This window comes from Erpetoichthys calabaricus, chromosome 5, assembly GCF_900747795.2.
Source record: "Erpetoichthys calabaricus chromosome 5, fErpCal1.3, whole genome shotgun sequence".
Classification (NCBI taxonomy): domain Eukaryota; kingdom Metazoa; phylum Chordata; class Cladistia; order Polypteriformes; family Polypteridae; genus Erpetoichthys; species Erpetoichthys calabaricus.
The window spans coordinates 150957865-150981732 of NC_041398.2; the positions used below are offsets into that span (position 1 = coordinate 150957865).

Below are 23868 nucleotides of genomic sequence, written 5' to 3' on the forward strand. Positions count from 1 at the left end.
AACACCAATGTTGCCATACATGTGGGTTCCAAACTAAGAAAATACACCACCACACAGTGGTAGTTCTCTCCTTCTGTTGCCCATCGCTGGACTTTGATACAAGAAGAAGGATAAGATGGATGGATGGAAGGAAGAGCCTCCGCAAAGGAGTTGTTGCTATTTTTGATGGCAGTGGTGGGCTGTCAGGGCCTGCAAGGCCTTCTCTGCTGGCCTAAAAAATATCTGAATCACAAACTGATGTTAATTATATTTTGTCCATGAATACTTATTAAATAATTCCAAATAGTCTGTCCGCTTCCTTTCGTAGCTTTTCCGATGGTTGTGCTGCTTCCAGACATGTATTTTCATATTAAAGCATTTAACCAATCACATTTCAGCCATCATTTGTTGCCAGGCAGGGTCAAAGTCAAAGAAGTCTGCCCGGAGGCCTTCACAATCCATTCTGCAGGCCCTCTAACACAAAATAAATGTCGATTAAACTGTTGCTTCAACCAATCAAATTTTGAGTTGGTGTTACTAGGGCCCTCTAGCAGGCGTACGGCAACGTCACCGTATTCAGACCCGTTGATTGGATAAGATGGTGTAAGTATGCCATGGATGATTTTGCAGGAAAATCTCCCACTGATCTCCTTGACTTCCTTCATCAGAAAAATCTGAATGAGAGCATGGGGCAGCAGTACACATTGGTATGTTTGGCGGTGACCATTCCCGCGTCCACTGCTTCTGTCGAGCGGACATTTTCAGCCCTAAAGCGAATTAAAACTTATGCCAGAAATATGACAGGGCAGGTTCGACTTTCAGCATTAGCTTTGATGGCGATAGAAAGGGACTTCGTGATGGAACTGAAGCGCACGGATAATCTGTATGACAGAGTAATTGAACTGTTTCTGAGGAAAGAGAGGAGGATGGATTTTGTTTACAAATAATCCGAATTTTTGGTGAGTAAAATGATGCAATTTTCCTAAATAATATTGCAAGTTTATGAGTTATTATTGATGTTTTTTATGTGTGTCGCGGCTGTAGCTGCAGTAGAAAGGAACTTGTTCACCCCTGGTTTGTCTATTCAATAAAGGCATTTATTGTGGCTACAGGAGTTATCTATCTGCGATGCAATGGCTCTTTATACTGTATTTCTGCATATTAAATGGTTTTTATAACCATAAGTTAGTTTTTGAGGGGCGGGTTGATTCAGAAGGAGCACTACTGAAGGCCTAGGTGTGAAATGCATGGTCTGCCACTGGTTGATGGTGAGAGTGTGCAATACTTAATTACACCACTTTGTTTATTGCAGGAATACATGTGTCAAGCTGTGTGCAGGATGATGAGGGATGGCAAGAAGTTGCATTACTTTGGATGGACCCTTGGTGAGACAGAGAGTGGGTGTTGTATGAGTCAGTCTTAGTCCGGACTTCACCTCTGACCTTCTACCATGGGTGGCTTTCTGCTCCTGTGCACACACTGATCCTGGACCAGACTCTGGTTCTCCTCCACCAAAAGTTCATTTAGTTGATTTTAGAAAGGTAATTTTACAGATAATCTATCCATCTTCCATCCAGCCAGCCATCTTCTGAACTCACTTATCCAAAGCAGGGTCACAGGGCAGTTGGATCCTATTCTAATAATCACAGGGTGCAAAGTTACAAGGCAAGAGCAAACCTGGAGAGGGTGCCAGTCCATTGCTGAGCGAACATACACATCTATACACATACATTCACTAGGCCAATTTATCGTCGCCAATTGAACTGCAGGAAGAAACTGGAGAACCTTGAGGAAACTATTTCATGGGAAATGCATATTTGTGAAACTGAATTATGTAGTTTCATATTTTAAATGTGGTTTAATAAAGGGTAATCGTCAGTACTCATTAGACTTTTCTCTTTTGGGGGATATAAAAGAATACATTACATTTTGTAAAGGGTTTTAGTAGGTTATGTTTATTAACGTACCAGAACAATACATTCTGAGAAGTTGCATACATAAGAAAGGCAATATCAAACTTTCAATGCTTAGGTGTTTACACTTTCTTTAACCACAACATATATTCTGTGTTGGCATGTTGGTGAATTACCCATTTATTAACACTGTGCCACATGTTCTTTCTTTCACAGAGTGATGAAAAAATGTATAGTTCTGGATGTTTTTGAGCTTGTGCTTGGAGGATTTAAGGATGGTGAATAAGTGAATGTCAATGTCAGAAATCCTTATGGTAGAGTCATTAATTGGTGATGGGGCATCCTAAAAGACTTTATAGCATTCACATACACATTCTTGTTGTGAATTAATTTATAAACTCCACTTACTGATTCAGATATGGTTATACTTTAATTTATTAAGACTTTAAAAGTGCTTTATGTGTAGCCATTACAAAACTGTGAAAAATACTAGTTCATAACTTAATTATATAGTAATAACTAGCAAAATACCAGCGCTTCGCAGCGGCGAAGTACTGCTTTAAACTTTTTATTAAGAAGAAAAGTAAACCTTTTTAAACAGAGGGAAAATATACCAATAATTATTTGTTAAGGATTTCTTTGTATACCACGTTGTCAGTTCGGCCTCCGGTTGTAATATGGCCAAGCTGTGCGCTGAGCTTACTCTTGAGCATGCAACGTATAGTTGACCATGTGAAAAGCAATCTTGCCTCAAATCAATGCCAACCTTTTGTAGGGTCTGTCCCTGAGACTTATTAATTGTCATTGCGAAGAAGAGCCTTACTGGAAATTGGAGGCGTTTGAATCGAAATGGGTTTCATCGATAACTTCGCATCCAGCTTTTGAGAGTTTAAACATTCATAAATATCAAAGTGTCCACTACTCAAATCGTCACCTGTGAATCTAAGATGTTTAAGAGGCATTGGCGGTTGTCCAAAGGTGTAAAATATTTGGCCATTTCGGTACACTTGAAAGCGACAACCGAACAATTCAGCAGCAGCCATCAACTCACATGCAGAACCATAGGTGAAGGGCTTAAGCATTTCACTCTTATAGTGCTCCTGTGTAGTATAATTATCTCCTGTACCGTCATCAGTCCACACCTTGAACCTGTCCCAGTCATTCAATACATAAGACACAATGTTCCTCCAGATATCAAGAGTGAGCCTGATATGGCCATGCAATATGTAACACAGAGAATGGAAAAGGCAGTCTCCGGGCATGGAAACCACTCGGTAAGAGACTATTCTTTGATCGATGGTGATCACCTCGATAGACATGTTAATGGGGGTACGGTTGGAACGATAAAGGAAATGGGTACCTGAACAATGTAAACTAAGTCTAAAATACCTACACAATAACTATAATCGTAATAAATGAACAATAAAACAGTGGAGAAGCCGTGGATTAAATAAAAAGGCTGCAGTTATCAGCAGGGAGACGTGAATACCGTGGCAAAGCAAGGAAAGGAATGAAGAGACCGGAGCGACGGACGGCCTTATATAGGCAGGCAGCCAACTACGTGGGAGGCGTGGGGATGGGGGACCCAACGCCACCTAACACGGCGACCAAGCTGCAGGCTATGGATGTATATATGTACGTAAGTAGGATTCAGTTAGCGTTGGGCACCCACGTACCAAATTTCTTGAAGATGGGCCCATAACTAACAAAGACCGTTGGAAAGTTCAATATGGCGGCCGACAGTGGCGTCATACCACCGAAATAAGTACGCACATCGGTTTTGGTTAGCACAGGGAAGCTGCCTACCAAATTTTGTGAAGATGGGGTCATAAATAAGAAAATTTAACACGGCGGACATTGTCGACCGTTATGACCTGCCAAATTTCAGCCTTCTACCTACATGGGAAGTTGGAGAATTAGTGATGAGTGAGTCAGTGAGGGCTTTGCCTTTTATTAGTATAGATTATTGCATTATCTCACTAACACATCACCTCTCTTTATCTATGTGCACTCTACATATTGTACTTTATAAAGAAGAAGAACAGTGATGACAAAACACACTGTATAACGGGGAATAGGGAGATTTAAGATTCAGTGTAGGTTGAGATGTTTATGCTAGAAAGTAAAACAGTGGAAAATGACACTCAGTCACATAGACTGTACACTGTCCAGGGGAATAAACCAAAGATTTGGAGGTGTCCATCCATTTTCTAGACTTTGTGTGGCTTGACCCTAACTCATATAATTATGAGGTGGCAGGCAAGAATGAGGAGCCCCAGTGGGTTACCTTAAAAAACATCCCCTAGAATGGAGAAATGCAATAGTAAGGATAGTAAACAGAATTTAAACACAAGTCCTCTTCAGTTGGAGGATGAGCCCCAACTTAGTGAGGACATGTGGCTTTGTTAGGAAACCTTTAGATGCCGTATTTTAGGAATGTGTTATAGACCACCCAATACAAACAATAATTTCACTGCACATCTTTTTAATATTATTAAAAAGACAAGTTTACAGGGGGATATTATAGTCATGGGGGGCTTTAAGTACCTGAATATTAACTGGGACAACCTTGCAAATAGCACAGCACAAGAGCAGAACTTTTTACAAGTAATCAGTGACTGTTTTTTAACACAGTATGTTAAAGCACTAATACAGGGGGTGAAGCCTGTCTAGATTTAGTGTTTTGTAACAATTAGGATAGAATTGAGGGCATAGAGCTAATTGAACCAATAGGGTCAATATATTACAATTCTCAGTGTTTTGGAAGAGTGGCAAGGATGCAATAACTAAAACGGTTAAGTTTGACTTTGGTAGGGCAAATTTTGAGCAAATGTGGCAAAGTCTAAGGAAGACAGACTAGGATAAGCTTTTAAGTGTGGAGACAGTCAACGAGCACTGGAACAAGAATGTAATGCAGGACAGGTACATACCAAAATTTGTAGGAAAATTTAAAAAAAACTGTGCAGTGGGCTAATAAAGAGTTAAAAAAGAAGCTGCAAAAGGGAAAAAAACAGCTGTATAAGACATATAAGACTAATAACTCCAATGTGAATCGTAGGGTATATTAGAACATGAGGGCAACCATTAAGAAGGATATTAGGGAGGCTAAAAGTCAGTTAGAGAAGAATAAAGCATATAAGGTGAAAGATGACCCAAAGAGATATAATACAGAGAGTGAAATAGCGGATGCTTTAAACCTACATTCTTCTGAGGTCTTCACAAGTAAAGAAGTAGATAACCTTCCATCGGTAAAAGGGACTACTAAGAAGGTACTGAGGAATTTTAAAAATGTAGAGGGAGAAGTACTGCTTACAATAAATAGGCTGAAATCAAACAACTCTCTAGGAACAAATAATATTTACCGTTGTGTTCTTAAGATGGTCAGCAAGTACACATATAAACACTTGACACATATTTTTAGGAAGTCACTATGCACTGGGGAATTTCTGAAGGACTAGAAAATGGCAAATATTATCCTGTTGTTTAAAAGGGTGACTAGCCAGATCCAAGCAACTATAGACCAGTAAGCTTAACGTGCATCACAGGAAAATTAATGGAAGGAATTTCTAAGGATAAGACTGAGCAGCACATGGCAAGTACAGGAGTTTTTCTGAACAGTCAGCATGGCTTCAGAAGAAGGAGGTCGTGTTTTACTAACATGCTGGAATTCTATGAGGAAATAACAAAGGGGTATGATAAAAGTGAAGCATATGTTAGTACTTATCTTGATTTTCAGAAAGCATTTGATAAGGTGCCACATGAGAGGTTGGGCATCAAACTGAAAGAAGTGGGAGTTCAGGGTGATGTTTGGAGTTGGGTGCAAAGTTGGCTCAGACACAGGATACAGAGGGCTACGGAATGAGGAATCTTATTAGAATTGGCTGATGTTAAGAGTGGTGTTCCACAGGGGTCAGTGCTAGGGCCACTGCTATTTTTAATATATATAAATGATTTAGACAGGAATATAAGTAACAACCTGGTTAAGTTTGCAGATATTACCAAGATACGTGGATTGGCATATAATCGGGAATATGTTGAATCATTACAGAGGGACTTGGAAATCTGTATTGTTGTCCGCATATTGATCTGCTCTTCCTGACGTTGGAGATCAAGAAGAGGAAAAGAGTAAGGGCAGAGCCAAGGATCAAATGGTGGAAGTTGAAAAAGGAAGACTGCAAGGTTGAGTTCAGGGAAGTAAGATAGGCACTGGGTGGCAGTGAAGAGTTACCAGACAGCTGGGCAAATAAAGCACAAGTAGTAAGGATGACAGCAAGAATAGTACTTGGCATGACATCTGGACAGGAAAAGAAACCCTGGTGGTGGAATGGAGAAGTACAGAGAATATACAGAGGAAGAGGTTGGCAAAGAAGAAGTGGGATAGTCAGAGAGATGCAGGAAGTAGACAAGAGTACAAGGAGATAAGGCGTAAGGTGACAAGAGAGGTGATGAAGGCTAAAGAAAAGGCGTATAAAGAGTTGTATGAGAGGTTGGACACAAAGGAGGGAGAAAAGGACCTGTACCGATTGGCTAGACAGAGAGGCATGGGAAAGATGAGCAGCTGATTAGGGTGATAAAGATGGAAATGTAATCACAAGCAAGGAGAGTGTGTTGAGCAGATTAAAAGAGTACTTTGAGAAACTGATGAATGAAGAGAATGAGAGAGAGAGAGAAGGCTGGATGATATGGAGATAGTGAATCAGAAAGTGCAACAGATTAGCAAGGAGGAAGTAAGTACAGCTATGAAGAGGATGAAGAATGGAAAGGCTGTTGGTCCAGATGACATACCTGTGGAAGCATGGAGGTGTTTAGGAGAGATGGCAGTGAGATTTTTAACAGGATTGTTTATTGCAATCTTGGAAAGTGAGAGGATGCCTAAGGAGTGGAGAAGGAGTGTACTGGTATTGATTTTTAATAATAAGGGGGATGTGCAGAGCTGTAGTAACTACAGAGGACTAAAATTGATGAGCCACAGCATAAACTTTATGTAATGGAGTAGTGGAAGCTGGCTTAAGAATGGAAGTGATGATTAGTGAGCAGCAGTATGGTTTCATGCCAGGAAGGAGCACCACAGTTGCAATGTTTGCTCTGAGGGTGTTGATGGAGAGGTATAGAGAAGGCCAGAAGCAGTTGCATTGCGTCGGAGAAAGCATATGATAGGGTACCTCAAGAGGAGTTGTGGTATTGTATGAGGATGTCAGGAGTGACAGAGAAGTATGTAAGAGATGTACAGGATATGTACAAAGGAAGGTGGATAAGTTTAAATATTTGGGATCAATGTACAGATTAATGGGGATTGTGGAAGAGAGGTGAAAAAGAGAGTGCAGGTAGGGTGGAATAGGAGGAGAAGAGTGTCAGGAGTAATTGTAACAGATGGGTATCATCAAGAGTGAAAGGAAAGATCTGCAGAGCAATAGTGAGACCAGCTATGTTATATGGGTTTGAGACGGTGGCACTGACCAAAAAACAGGACAGGGCTGGAGGTAGCAGAGTTAAAGATGTTAAGATTTGCACTGGGTGTGATGAGGATGGACAGGATTAGAAATGAGTACATTGGAGAGTCGGCTCAGGTTGGACAGAGACAATGTCAGAGAGGCGAGATTGCGTTGGTTTGAACATGTGCAGAGGAGAGATGCTGAGTATATTGGGAAAAGGATGCTAAGAAAAGAGATGCCAGGCAAGAGGAAAAGAGGAAGGCCTAAGAGAAGGTTTATGGATGTGGTGAGAGAGAACATGCTAGTGATGGGTGTAAGAGAGAAAGATGCAGAGGAAGAAGAAGATTACAGAGGGACTTGGACAGCATACAGGCTTGGGCAGATTTGTTGCAGATGAAATTAGTATTATATGTAAGGTTTGAATACACAATGAGAGGTTTGAAAATCGAAAGTACACCTCATAAGTAGGATTAAGAAGTCATAGTGGACTTTACACTATCAACTTCCAGACAGTGTGCAGAAGCCATTAAGAAGGCTAGCAGAATGTTAGGTTATATAGCACAATGCGTAGAGTACAAGTCCAAGGCGGTTATGTTCATCTGGAGTACTTTGTGCAGTTTTGGTCACCAAGCTACAAAAAGGACATTGCAGTGTTAGAAAAAGTCCAGAGAAGAGCGACTAGGCTGATTCCAGGGGATGAATTATAAACAAAGATTAGGAGAGTTGAGCCCTTTCAGTTTAAGCAAAAGTAGATTAAGTGGAGACATGATTGAAGTGTTTAAAAGTATGAAGGTAATTAGTGTAGTGGATCGAGACTGTTATTTTAAAATTAGTTCATCACAAACACAGGGACACAGTTGGAAACTTGTTAAGGATAAAATTTGCAAAGAAATTAGGAAGTTTTTTTTTACACAGAGAACATTATATATCTGGAATAAGTTACCAAGTAGTGTGGTAGACAGTAGAACTTTTGAGACTTTCAAAACTAAACTTTTTTTTAGAAGAATTATATGAATAGAACAGGAGAGCTTTGTTGGGCTGAATGACCTGTTCTCACCTAAATTGTTCAAATGTTCTGTTATTAGAAAGAATGACACAAAGCTTAACTTCTATGACAAGTCTAACTTATAAAAAGAAGGTGACTGAGAAGCAAATGAGTAGATATAAAACAACATTGTGCACATTGTAGGAAAAGTTCATATGTACATTTCTAAACAGTAGGAAATTCAATAGAAACCATACAGGATGAATAAGAAGCCCAGATAGAAGTTGCAAAAGAAAAAAACACCCCGTAACATGTACAAGACCATTAGCGTCCAGATTAATCATAAAGCTTCTGAGGACATGAGGACAACTATTAACAAGGAGAATAGAAATGCGAATAGGTACTTAGCACTAGAATTCCTGAAGTCAACGAAAAAAGTCGTAATCCCGGGCCACCTTAAATTCCTTCGCACATCTCCATTAGCATCTTTTGTTTTGCAAATGTGTCGATCAACACAAGCAGCAAGCAGCCTGCTATCCCATCCCCCCCACCACTGCATCTCAACTCAGACTAACAGTTCTTCCAGCTCAAGTCTATTTATCTCGGTGTAAGGTGCCTGGAGTTATATAGGGTAAATAATAAAATGTTATTTGTAACACATGCATTTAATGTGTGTTCCGTGTCTACAATAATCTGGGTAAATGTAGGATGACAGGAAAAGCGAGGCAAGAAGTTTTGAACACTCTAGTGTTACAGTTAAACTGCAAGATATTGAAATAATTGATCTAAAATATTTTTTGTATGAGGGACAGTAAAGGTTCAATTAAATAATTAAATAATAACTTAATGAGGCCACTTTCACTGTAAGTGAATATATGAAATTTTGTGTATCTATGATCATTAAGGAAAAAACTGTCAAGGTCTACTCCAACAGTAAACCATGGAGGTTAAAGCACTACTATTGGAAAATAACATGCTCATCAAGAAAAGAATATAGAAGAAAAACTAATTTTACAGCAAAGAATTAACAAGTTAGTCAAACAAAATAAAAAGATGTGCAGGGAAAAAATCAAGAGGTGGTTTAATGATAACAATCCAAAGCAGGTTTGGAAAGGCCAGGAGCTTTTAGAAGATGAACTTAATAACTTTTTAACAAGATTTGAAACAAGCGATTTCAGAACCCAAAATGCAGAAGTAAAAGAGATGCTTTATAAAAACACCAGGAATTCTGCTGTGATAGGGTTCAGTTTATCTGAAGTGGAGAAAGGCTTGCGGTGGGCTAAAACAAAGAGGGCAGTGGGGCTAGATGGCATATCAGGTCAGCTCTTAAAGTCCTGCTTTAAGCAGTGTGGCAGACGGCCGGGACACCCATTTGGCACTGAATCCGGGGGAACAGCCATGGGCTGCACACTACGTCCCCCGGAACGCTTGGTGGTAGCCCCCCTGGGTTGCATTGAGGCCACAATCGTGAAACACCGGAGCTCAGCTCTGTTGAATTTTAAAACTTCTAAAATAGTTGCTTTATCATATGCAAAGCTATAGCTACTATAATTGAACACCGTGGACATGTACGTTCACAGTAATTTCTTTTTAATGTCATTGCTTGGATTCCTTCACATGAATTCTTTGCATTCTAGAGCTATTCTTGTATTTACCTTCATCAAGCAATCATCTTTATCTGTAATCCAGTTTACCAGGTATTTATATTCCATCACCTGCTCTAACTGTTGAACTACCACTTGTATGCTTATCTGTGGGGTTCTCTTCTTGCAAATTACCATTAATTTAGTCCTCCTTGTGTTCATTTCCATTCTGTACTCCTTACATGGTTTGTATATTCCTTCTTCCATCTTCTGCAATCCTTCACTCCTGACATCAGTATTACAGTATCATCTAGGTATAGGAACTGTTAAAGAAGCATTAAAGATGTACTCAGTGATTTGGAGATAACCAGGAAAGGGATGTGCTACTAGTATTAAATAGGATTAAATCAAATAAAATCGATGGGACCAGATAACATTTATCCTAGAGTGCTTAGTCAGGGTCTTGATTACATATATAACATATACTCAGCGGCCACTTTATTAGGTACACCTTGCTAGTACAATAAGATGCTAGAAAAATTCCTCAGGGATTTTTGACCATATTGACATGATAGTATCATATAGTTGCTGCAGATTTGTCAGCTGCACATCCATGGTGTGGATTTCCCATTCCACCACATCCCAATAGTGCTCTATTCGATTGAGATCTGATGACTGCAGAGGCCATTTGAGAACTCATTGTCATGTTCAAGAAGCCAGTGTGAGATGATTTGAGCTTTGTGACATGGCGTGTTATCGTGCTGAAAGTAGCCATCTGAAGATGAGTACACTGCAGTCATAAAGGGATGGACATGGTTAGCAACAGTACTCAGCATTTAAGTGATGCTCATTTGGTACTATGGGGACCAAACTGTGCCAAAAAATATTCCTTACACCATTGCACCACAACCACCAGCGTGAACCATTGATATAAGTCAGGATGGGTCCATGCTCTCATGTTGTTGATACCAAATTCTGACCCTACCATCAGAATGTCACAGCAGAAACTGAGACTCATCAGACCAGGTAATGTTTTTCCAATCTTCTGTTTTCCAATTTTGGTGAGCCCATGAGAATTGTAGCCTCAGTTGCTTGTTTTTATGTTTCAGGAGTGGCACTGGTGTGGTCTCCTCCTGCTGCAGTCCATCTGCTTCAAGGTTCGATGGGTTGTGCATTCAGAGATGCTCTTGTGCATACCTTGGTTGTAACGAGTGGTTACTTGAGTTACTGTTGCCCTTCTAATACTAGGATCAGCCTGTCTGGCACTAACAACCATGCCATATTCAAAGTCACTTAACTCACCTTTCGTCCCCATTCAGATGCTCAGTTTGAACTTCAGCAGGTTGTCTTGATAATGTCCATATGTCTAAATGCTTTGAGTTGCTGCCATGTGATTGGCAGATTAGATATTTGCGTTAACAAGGAGTTTAATAGGTGTACCTAATAAAGTGGCTGGTGAACATATATTATAGCGTAATTTTTTAGAAGTCACTGCACAATGTGAAAATGTCTAAATACTGGAAGCTATCAAATGTTGTCCCGTTGAAAAGGTGATAAAGCAACTCCTAGTCTGAACATGTATCCGGAGAAAATGTATACAAGCAATTATTAAACAAAGACTGGTGACAGGTGTGCAAATAAACAATCATTGTCGGTTAAACTTGGAAATTTTATTGATTTTCAAAAAGCTTTTCACAAAGTACCATATGAGAAGCTAGCAACAGGCCTGAAAGAAGCTGGAGTTCAAAGTGCAATGTTTAGATGGGTACCAAAGTGCATCAAAAACAGAAAGCAAAGGGTTAAGGTGAGAAGAACTTTTTCCTTTTCTTGTAGATGATGTTAAATCTGGTGCTTCAGATGAATGAATACTGGGGACATGACTTTTTAATTTATATAAATGATCTTAATTGTAATATAAATAAGAAGGTACCTCAACTATAAGATAATAGCAAATAAGGTGGAATTCTGCAGATATTCAGCTAAATTACTATAGAAGAATTTGCAGTGAATACAGACTTATGGCTTATATGTGGCAATTAACTTCAATATAAGCAATACAGGAATACAAAATATTAAAATTAATGCATAAAAGGAGGTCTGAACCTTAGAAGTTCACCTTATGAGGACGAACTGGAAGTGTTGGTGGACTCTTCAATGTCCAGTGTGGTAAAAATAAGGCAGTAGACAAGAAAAAGGTTAGGGGATGGTCACTCCAAATACTGAAAAATAAGAAAAATAAAAGAAGCACGTCTTTACAGATTAGAGTTCACAACTGAACTGAACTAACAGGATGAGTCTGTTCTATAAATACGGTGGATAGGAGGAAGAGGTTAGGGTGGCTGGAACAGGAATTGACGTGGCAGAAAGATGAATTCTGGGTACCAGAAGTGATGTCATTGGGGTTGGCCAGAAATTTTGTTAGTGGGTGGTTCGGTAGTGATGTCACTGAGAGGTAGGGCCTTCAGTTGAACTGCAGGGAAACAAGAGGAGAGTGGATCAGTTGCAAACACCAACCCCCAGTCTGGCTGATAAATAACACTATTTGAGCCTTTAAACTGTCCCCCATGCATGCGTGTATGACACCAGATTTAGACAGTGAAGAAGGAAATAAAAAGGCTAAAAGGATATTGGGTTGCATAGCATGATGTGTTAAGTACAACTAAAAAGACATCATTCAAAAACTATATAAAGCACTAATTAAGTCTCTTCTGGAATACTGTGTTAAGTTGTGGTATCTGTATTATAAAAATACAATAATATAATCATACAAGTCATAATCTATTTTATCTATCATAATCTTAGAAAAAAAATCTCTTGATAAATGTGCTCAAAATAAGACACAAGTAGTTTAAAACTGCATGCTTAAATAGTATATACATGTACAGAATGAATGTCATGCTTAATGGTCCTTTTCAGGGAGTGAGGCTTGCTCAGAAGAACAGTGGGGGGGCTGCTTTCTGATGCTATATCCTTCCCCCATGCACACAATGGCAGCATCCTACTGTTGGATCTCCCATATGGATACCTACAAGGTAGTCTGGGAATTGCAGTACCATTGGACACCCCTGTCTGGGTTCTTGGGTGCCAAGAAGGGGAACATTATACCTTCTTTGAAAGGCTTCCAGTGGAGGTGGTTGAGACTATGTTAGAGATGTGGAAAAAGAAAGAAAGCTTTATTTTTGTATTGTACTGTATTGGAAAGGGGAATTGGAAGTTTGTTAAGGTATTGAGTAAATAAAACATCTTATATTTGCACCGAGGACTGTGCCGTCTAGTTGCATCTTGGGGTTTGGGGTGCTGCTATGCCCACTGATGGTCAAAGTATATATATATATATATATATATATATATATATATATATATATATATATGAGTGTTAGTATACTGTATATTCTGATATTTGAATTATTCCTTTATTCAACTCTATCTTCATTTCGAACCTTATCACAGTTAATGCAGAAGTCTCTGTACAGTCTGTAAACTGGAAGCAACAGGGTACTTCAAGTATTAATTTTAATATTCCACTCCTGCTTAATCCTCGCTGAAGCCTGTGGAATGGAGAAGAAGTACTTAGCCCCAGGAGTGTGGATTCACCTTGGAAAGTCATTGCCTAGAGCCTTTATTGATATTACTGAATGATGATACCCAGATGTGGATTGCTGTCTCAGTTCTGTAAACTACTAGTCAATAATAACTGAAAAAAATCAAACAATCACATGAATTCTTTCACTATATAGAAGTCATTTTCTATATTTTGTAAAGATCCCTCTTACTGCCGCTGGATTGATAATACATATGTGTGCTTCAGTGAGAGAGAGAATATTGAGCTTGCATGTACCATGTAATCAAATAACTATAACTCAACCAAATTTATAGGCATTCATCCACCCATCCATCTTCCTAACTTTTAATTGGATACTATCCAGGCAAGCACCAGAAACAAGGCAGAAAGAATCCCTGGGCATTTCACACACAAACACACTGACCACTTTAGCAATGTTGCTCCACCTAACCTACATGGGTTTGGACTGTGGGGGGAAACCTGGAGCAAGCAAACTCCAGTCATCTTCATTGAGAGACAGCAGTGCTACTATTGTGCTGCCCAATAATAATAATAATTATAATAATAATATTAATAATCCATCCAACATCCATCCATCTTCCTAACCCGCTTATACAGGGGTGGGTCACAGGACACATGGAGCCTATCCCAGCAGTCACAGGGTACATGGCAGGAACAACACCTGATAAACAATAATGTTCTAATGAATAATAACAATTGTTCTAATGTTGTAAATAATAACAATAAAAACATCATCACAATTGTTGTCCTCAATATTTTTCATCAATTAATATATTTGTATATTTGTTCCACTATAAATACAATAATAATAAGTAATAATATTAATAATAATAATAATAACCTATCACACTTCTTAACCCTTTTATCCAGGGAAGGGTCGTGGGGCAGCAGGAGCCTATCCCAGCATGCACTGGATGCAAGGCAGGAACAACACCAGAACAATGTACCAGTCAGTCTCAGAGCATACACACACACACACAAGCACACACACACGCACACCCACACACAAGGGCCAATTTAGCAGTGCAAATTCATTTAAGTTTAATCAGGTTGAAGTTTAGTAAGTTCAGTACAAATGTTTTAACATAAGCAGAAAAGTCAAAAGTCAAAGCGAACTTTATTGTCATCTCAACCATATACAAGTATACAGATAGACGAAATTGCAAAGCTCAGGGTCCACAGTATAACAACATGAAGTGCAAATAATAAATTAAAAATAGAATTAAAGTTAAAATTTTAAATTAAAACACAAACAAGACAAGACATTGTGCAAAGACAAGACAAAGAAGTAGCAGCAATATTGACGTGTAGTAAGCAATATGAACATTGATGCAATGTATGGTATTTGCAATCAAGATACATAAATATAGTCAATAGATAAGTAATATAACAAATAAATAAATAATAGATATAGATAATACAGAAATTATCAGTGTATGATAATAGTTGTTTAAGACATGGTAAACAATGACAGATCAGAATGTTTCACAGCAGAAGGATATCAAGAATGTCAAAATACTTAAAGGTCAGTATGAGATTTTCAGTTCTTTTTTACATGCACACTCGTCTTTGCAGGAAAGTTTCTTGCATGTATAAAAGTTTTGCTTTTAGAGGTGGTTGAGGCAGTGTGGAAGATCCCAGGGGGCAGCATAGTGTTAAGGAGTCTGACAGCCTGGGGGAAAAAACTACCATGCAGCGTGGCAGATCTGGCTCTGATGCTGCAGTATCTTCTCTTGGATGGCAAAAGTTTGAAAAGTCCATGTGAGGGGTGAAAGGGTCCTGCATAATGCTGTAGGCCTTGCAGACACTGTGTTTGTAAAATATGTCCTGTAGTGAAGGGAGAGGCACCCTAATAATGTTCTCTGCTGTCTCCACTATCCTTTGCAGGTACTTGCGGTCAGATATGTTGCAGTTGCCATACCAGAGAGTGATGCAGCTAGTCAGAACACTGTCAATGGTGCCTCTGTAGAACATGGTGAGGATGGAAGGGGGAAGACTTACTCGCTTCAGCCGCCTCAGGAAGTGTAGTCTCTGCTGGACTTTCTTGATTAGTTATGTGCACACCGAGGAACTTGGTACTCCTAACAGTCTCCACATCTAAACCATTGATGCTGAGTAGGATGTGGGCAGGATGTAATTTTCTGAAGTCCACGATTATCTCTTTTGTCTTGTCGACATTGAGAGATAGATTGTTTTCTTCACACCATGTAGACAGCCGTTCTACCTCATCTCTGTATACTATTTCATCATCCCTGCTTATCAGTCCCAGCACCTTCATATCATCCGCAAACTTGATGATGTGGTTGGTGTTGTGCGTGGCTGTGCAGTCGTGAGTCAGCAGGGTGAAGAGCAGTGGACTAAGCACGCAGCCCTGTGGCACTCCAGTGCTCAGTGTGGTGATGCTGGAAGTTTTGCAGCCCATCCGAACTGACTGGGGCCTCTCTGTCAAGAAGTCCAGGATCCAATTGCAGAGGGTGGTGTTCAGGCCCAACATGCTCAGGTTTACAACCAGCTTTTGAGGGATGATTGTTTTGAAGGCGGGCTGTCATTCCTGCTTTATAGTGACAGGTTCTACATAGTTTCTGCAAGTTCTCCTAGTGTATTTACAGATTGGCTGACATCAGTGTCAGTGAATTTACTCACTCAAAAATTGTCATCAGTTAATTTATTACCATATCCTCAGTAAGAACAATTCATCATTCATTAAAAAAAGAACAATAATTTGTTTGCAGCCCTTCAGTCTGCTCAGATGTGCACTCTGCTTTTTTTTTTATTTTATTTTTTTGGTTGTGTGTGCACAAGACATGTCACGCAAAATGTAATTTGGCTCTTTCAGAAATTTAAGGCTTTTATTCAAAACACAGTGCAGTGTAATCAGCTTGGTTAAGATTTATTGTTATGAATACAACATACAACAAAACTCTTATGTGCTGTTCTCACTACGCTGCCACACCCCATACATGTTTCTCAATGTAATAACAACATAGAATGTAAAAGGGCTGGGGGGTGTTCAGCATTGGGTTGTCACGGTCTAAAATCCGTACTAACCCTTACTCTCTCTTCTGTTTCTTTTTTCGTTTTTTTGTGGTGGCGACCTGCGCCACCACCACCTAATCAAAGCATCATGATGTTCCTACATTGATGGATTAAAAGCCAGAAGTCTGCATGACCATCATCATCAAGTCCTTCCATTAGAACCCTAAATACAAATAGGACTGTTTCATTTATATTAGGTAGAATGCCCAGAGGGGGCTGGGCAGTCTCTTGATCTGGAACCCCTGCAGATTTTTTTTTTCTCTCCAGCCGTCTGGAGTTTTTTTTTGTTTTTTCTGTCCCACCTGGCCATCAGACCTTACTCTTATTCTATATTAATTAATGTTGTTTTATTTTAATTCTTACTTTGTCTTTTATTTTTCTTTTCTTCATCATGTAAAACTCTTTGAGCTACATTATTGTATGAAAATGTGCTTTATAAATAAATGTTGTTGTTGTTGCTGTTGTCATAACTCCACTCATGATGGCCACTGTAAGCAGACAAATGAGCAAGAAATGTACCCTACCTTGAAAACATAATACCAAGAACCTTTGATAAAAGGCAGCACGGTGGCGCAGTGGTAGCGCTGCTGCCTCGCAGTAAAGAGACCTGAGTTCACTTCCTGGGTCCTCCCTGCGTGGAGTTTGCATGTTCTCTCCGTGTCTGCATCGGTTTCCTCCAGGTGCTCCGGTTTCCTCCAACAGTCCAAAGACATGCAGGTTAGGTGCATTGGCAATCCTAAATTGTCCCTAGTGTGTACTTGGTGTGTGTGTGTGTGTGTGTGTGCCCTGCAATGGGCAGGCGCCCTGCCCAGGATTTGTTCCTGCCTTGCGCCCTGTGTTGGCTGGGATTGGCTCCAGCAGACCCCCGTAACCCTGTGTTAGGATATAGGACGATGACTGACCATTGATAATATAATTATTTTTAATTTCATTTTGTTATCTCAAGGATGCCTCATAAGCATGGCATGCATGATTTCTCTAATTGAAACCTTTGCCATGAATTGTAAGGTTTTGCTTTATAATGAGACCCCAGTATCCATTAAAAACAAGAGAGCGGGCTAGTTATTTTTTTTAATTTATAAAATGTGCTTCACTTTTAAACACAGTGTCATGTGGCAAACTAAAATATATCACGATTGTGAAGAAATAACAGTGACTTAAAAAATACTGAATTGGTCCTTTAAAGTTTTTATTTTATTGTTTTGTTTAATTCACAGCTCAGGAGAGTTGATCTGAACATTTATTAAAACAATCTTCAGTATGGCTTGTTCCATCACCATACAGTTGCTAATAGTAATTTTAGTCAAGTTTATTTATTGACTTTATGCCATTTGAAAGTCTTTTTGAATTATTAAATGTAATATGCTACTTGATGTCTGTAAAGTGTTATTACTAATAGTCTGAAATGAATGGAAACTGCCTTGAACTCTCCTAACCCACCCCCACTCCATACAATCTGTTAGAGCACACATTCTGCCTCTCCTCATCTTGAGTATCTTAACACACAGATATTCACACATATTTAGAGCTGGACAATCTTGAAGCAATCAATCCAATCAAGAGTCAGAGAGGGACAAGGGACAAGCCTATCCCACCTTCAATGGCAGCAAAGCAAGAACTTAATCCAGATGGTGGGTGGTTCATTACAGACCCCATTCACACATACAGCAACACAGGGCAATTTGATTTTAAAACAGCAGTTCCCATAACTTTAGATGGATACAAAGAAGTCAGATATCTGACAGCCTTTAGAAACAGGGACATTGAAGCAGTAAGCAAAATTTACCGCTTGCTTCTCTTCTTACAAGACTAGAAAGGACCAGACAGCCTTGATGGTTCCACAGGAAAAATAGTCCTGCCTTGCTATCTTGGGAAAAACACTGTAAGCATGGTGAATTGGAGATTCTCAATACATATATTATATGACTGGAGTACTAGGGTGTTGTACCGTGTTAGCCATTATGAATGTAGAGAAAAGCCAACCAAAATGACACCTTTTATTGGCTAACTAAAAAAATTACAATATGTAAGCTTTCGAGGCAACTCAGGCCCCTTTACATCTTGCCTGAAGAAGGGGCCTGAGTTGCCTTGAAAGCTTGCATATTGTAATCTTTTTAGTTAGCCAATAAAAGGTGTCATCTTATATGACTGGAAGAGTATGTGATTGACTAAACCATCTATTCTTGTCATTTAACAATCTAATAAGCAGTAAATCAATCTGGTTAAAAAGAGTGTGATGTTATTTTTTATCAATGAAAGTGAAACAAAAAAGTTATTTTAGTTTTTGTGTCTTGTCTCAGTTGAATCTGCATGATTAGTGTGAACCAACTTGAGGTTATGGTCTGTTTTAATTTATCAGCTCATTCGCTTGTGTTTAGTTTTTAATTGTCTGGCCATGTTCATTATTTGTACGTTATGGAAGACAATAAAACATTCAGACTTTGTAATATATCCTGTTATGAGTTAGACTTTATGATACAATACAATATATTCACAATGAGAAAAGGAACAACTTTAGAAGTGTAAAAACAACTGATATACAGTAAAATGTGTCTCTTGAGTTTATACAAAAGAGTTTTCAAAGAAGAAAAAATAAAAATAATCTATAATGCTTCTGCAAACTCAAAAACCCAGTGATGGCTCAGTGATTGCCTTATGTTAAAAAGTGATACACATAACTGAAAAGGCATGTCAGCTACTGAAAATATAGTACCCCTATCTCCATGCAATAACAAACACAGCAGGGTTAAATAGCAAATTTCGGTGATAGTAGTTTAAAAGTCCCAGTCCCATGGAAATGACTTTCCTTTGGATACAAAAAAATGTAAGTGTTATAGAAGACTGCCTTTAAACTTTTAGATACATGTTGCTCAGTTTTAATTAACCAGTTTCAACTGTGTGCTAAAACATACTATTATTTATTTTTATTTCTGTGTTGATGAGATTTCATGAAATAATTTAGGTTGTAAGGTTAATGTTAATGGTTAATTCTCCTTAGCCTGCTTAGCTTGAAATTGATCATAATATACTGTAGCTTAGCATAGATAACAGAAGATTCAGTTTAACCCCCTATAAGTTATAGAAAGTGGAATGTTCATAATATTAACACTGTGTGACAGTAGAATAGTCGATAGATTGAAGTTAGACAGCTAGAAAGAAACATGAATGGTCAGACAGATAGACATTAAGGGCATATAGTTTTCCGACTGTTGCATAGAACATTACATAGAAACCTTAAGGAATGTAACCTAGATATTTAAGCAGAATTTCATAAGTTTCCCTTTTCACCTTTCTCTTTTTGCATGTATTATCAACTTTTTTCTCAATTTTTGTCTGAACCGTTTGCTTTGCATTTCACTAAAATCTTTAAAAACTAAGACACTTGGGGCCTCATGTATAATGCCATGCATAGAATAAACACTAAAAAAGTGGCATATGGGCAACACTGAAATGTGAGTGTATTATCGTAGTATTTTCCTTTACTTACCCTTTACCTGTTTTCCCCAGTGGCGGACCGTGCATTTCACACCTAGGCCTTCAGTAGTGCCCCATCTGAATCAACCTGCCCCTCAAAAACTAATTCATGGTTATAAAAACCATTTTAATATGCAGAAATACAGTATAAAGAGCCATTGCATCGCAGATAGATAACTCCTGTAGCCACAATAAATGCCTTTATTGAATAGTTAAACCAGGGGTGAACAAGTTCCTTTCTACTGCAGCTACAGCCGCGAGACACATAAACATCAATAATAACTCATAACCTTGCAATATTATTTAGGAAAATCACAACATTTTACTCACCAAAAATTCGGATTATTTGTAAATAAAATCCATCCTCCTCTCTTTCCTCAAAAACAGTTCAATTACTCTGTCGTACAGATTATCCATGCGCTTCAGTTCCATCACGAAGTCACTATCTATCGCCATTGAAGCTAATGCTGAAAGTCAAACCTGCCCTGTCATATTTCTGGCATAAGTTTTAATTCGCTTTAGGGCTGAAAATGTCCGCTAGACAGATGCAGTGGACATGGGAATGGTCACCGCCAAACATACCAATGTGTACAGCTGCCCCATGCTCTCATTCAGATTTTTCTGATGAAGGAAGTCAAGGAGATCAGTGGAAGATTTTCCTGCAAAATCATCCATGGCATACTTACACCATCCTATCCAATCAACGGGTCTGAATACGGTGACGTTGCCGTATGCCTGCTAGAGGGCCCTAGTAACACCAACTCAAAATCTGATTGGTTGAAGCAACAGTTTAATCGACATTTATTTTGTGTTAGAGGGCCTGCAGAATGGATTGTGAAGGCCTCCGGGCAGACTTCTTTGACTTTGACCCTGCCTGGCAACAAATGATGGCTGAAATGTGATTGGTTAAATGCTTTAATATGAAAATACTTGTCTGGAAGCAGCACAACCATCGGAAAAGCTATGAAAGGAAGCGGACAGACTATTTGGAATTATTTAATAAGTATTCATGGACAAAATATAATTAACATCAGTTTGTGATTCAGATATTTTTTTAGGCCAGCAGAGAAGGCCTTGCAGGCCCTGACGGCCCACTACTGGTTTTCCCTCAAGGGTAAGTGTACTCATCAATTTCGTTATCGGGTTGGTCTACTGTTGCACTTTAAGATGAACACACATACATAGCTATATGCATACACACAGACCTTAACCACAACAGTGCCCCATGAATGACAAACACACACACTGATTAACCTTTAGCACTTTAAACTACACAAGTGTTTTAGGAATAAAACAGCCTGTCACTCAGCACTTCAAGAGACTTACTTATTATCGCCATGAACAACATACGATGTTTTAATGATATCTCAGAACTAAATACTGTATTTACCCGTGTACCACGTGCACATTTTTTCCCAAAAATTAGCATTAGAAAATCAGGTGCGTGTCATACACAACAAAATTTTTTTCTGTAATGTTTACTTCTTCTGGTTGGGCTCGCTTGCGCCCACTCTTTCTCTCTCTCGCTCGTTCGCTCACGCTCTCTCCCTCTTGCTCATTCGCTCGCGCTCTCTCTCTCCCTCTTGCTTCTTCGCTCGCGCCTCTCTCTCTCTCTCTCGCTTGCTCGTGCTCTCTCTCTCTCTCGCTCGTGCTTTCTCTCTCTTGTGCTCGCTCGCGCTCTCTCTCTCTCGCTCGCTCTTTCATCATGCAACAAAAACAGAAGGGCATTTTGCGGAAAACGTGCCCTAAACTCTTCCTATACAATCACAACGCGGCAAATTTTTTTCATGATTTTCTTTGTAAAAATTAGGGTGCGTGTCTTACACGAGGGCGCGTGGTACACGAGTAAATACGGTATTACTCTTGGTCAACAAGAATACATTTAAACATACAAAGACTCAGCACTAGATAGATAGATAGATAGATAGATAGATAGATAGATAGATAGATAGATAGATAGATAGATAGATAGATAGATAGATAGATAGATAGATAGATAGATAGATACGTTATTAATCCCAAGGGGAAATTCACATACTCCAGCAGCAGCATACTGATAAAGACAATATTAAATTAAAGAGTGATAACAATGCAGGTATACAGACAGACAATATCTTTGTATAATGTTAACGGGGGAGGAACGATTTTCTCAGTCTGTCAGTGGAGCAGGACAGTGACAACAGTCTATCGCTGAAGCTGCTCCTCCGTCTGGAGATGATACTGTTTAATGGATGCAGTGGATTCTCCATGATTGACAGGAGCCTGATCAGTGCTCGTCGCTCTGCCACAGATGTCAAACTGTCCAGCTCCATGCCTACAATTGAGCCTGCCTTCCTCACCAGTTTGTCCAGGCGTGAGGCGTCTCTCTTCTTTATGCTGCCTCCCCAGCACACCACCGCGTAGAAGAGGGTGCTCGGCACAACCATCTGGTAGAGCATCTGCAGCATCTTATTGCAGATGTTAAAGAACGCCAGTCTTCTAAGGAAGTATGGTCGGCCCTGTCCTTTCTTACACAGAGCATCAGTATTGGCAGTCCAGTTCAATTTATCATCCAGCTGCACTCCCAGGTATTTATAGGTCTGCAACCTCTGCACACAGTCACCTCTGATGATCACGGGGTCCATGAGGGGCCTGGGCCTCCTAAAATCCACCACCAGCTCCTTGGTTTTGCTGGAGTTCAGTTGTAGGTGGTTTGAGTCGCACCATTTAACAAAGTCCTTGATTAGGTTCCTGTACTCCTCCTAGTGCCCACTCCTGATGCAGCCCACAATAGCAGTGTTGTCAGCGAACTTTTGCATGTGGCAGGACTCCGAGTTGTTTTGGCAGTCCAATGTATATAGGCTGAACAGGACCGGAGAAAGTACAGTCCCCTGCGGTTGTTCCTGTGTTGCTGACCACAATGTCAGACCTGCAGTTCCTGAGACACACATACTGTGAGGTCTGTCTTTAAGGTCGTCCACAATCCAAGCTACCTGGTATGAATCTACTCCCATCTCTGTCAGCTTGACCCTAAGGAGCAGAGGTTGGATGGTGTTGAAGGCGCTAGAGAAGTCCAGAGCGACAGGCCTGGACTGGGGTGATGCAAGATGTTTTCCAAAACATCGGGACTCCCCCTTTGTTCCAGGCTCAGGATGAAGACGTGCTGTAGAGGACTCCCCAGCTCCAACGCACAGGCTTTCAGCAGTCGTGGAGATAATCCATCTGGACTCGCTGCTTTGCTGGCACAAAGTCTCCTCAGCTCTCTGCTTACCTGGGCTGCTGTAATTGTGGGTTGGGGTAAACTCTCACCTATGCTGGTATCAGCAGAAGAATGGGTGGAGGGTGCAGTACTCCAAGGTGAGAGTGGGTTAGGGTGGTCAAACCTGTTAAAGAAGTTGTTCATCTGGTTTGCTCTCTCCACGTCTCTCTCGATGGTGGCACCCCGCTTCGAGATGCAGCCAGTGATAATCTTCATCCCATCCCACACTTCCTTCATGCTGTTATTCTTTAACTTCTGCTCCAGTTTTCTCCTGTACTGCTCCTTCGCTGCCCTGAGCTGGACTAGGAGTTCCTTCTGCACGCACTTGAGCTCATGCTGATCACCGCCTTTAAAAGCCCTTTTTTTCTGGTTCAAAAGGCCCTTGATGTCACTTGTAATCCATGGCTTGTTAGCATAGCAGCGTACTGTTCTTACTGGAACTACAATGTCCATACAGAAGTTGATACAGTCAGTAGTGCAGTCAACAGCCTCCTCAATGTTCTCACTATTTTATCCCTGCAGGATATCCCAGTCCATAGTTCCAAAGCAGTCTCTCAGAGCCTGCTCTGCCTCAGGGGACCACTTCCTGAATGAGTGTGTGGTTGTAGATAGCTCCCTCACTCTTGGTTTGTAGTGAGGCCGAAG

General features: G+C 39.9%; 1 pseudogene; it reads left to right on the plus strand.

Annotated features, from left to right (window-relative positions):
• Nucleotides 1-4963: 4963 nt before the first annotated feature.
• LOC114652806 (uncharacterized) overlaps nucleotides 4964-23868 on the plus strand; it is a 53621-nt pseudogene continuing 34716 nt past the window's right edge.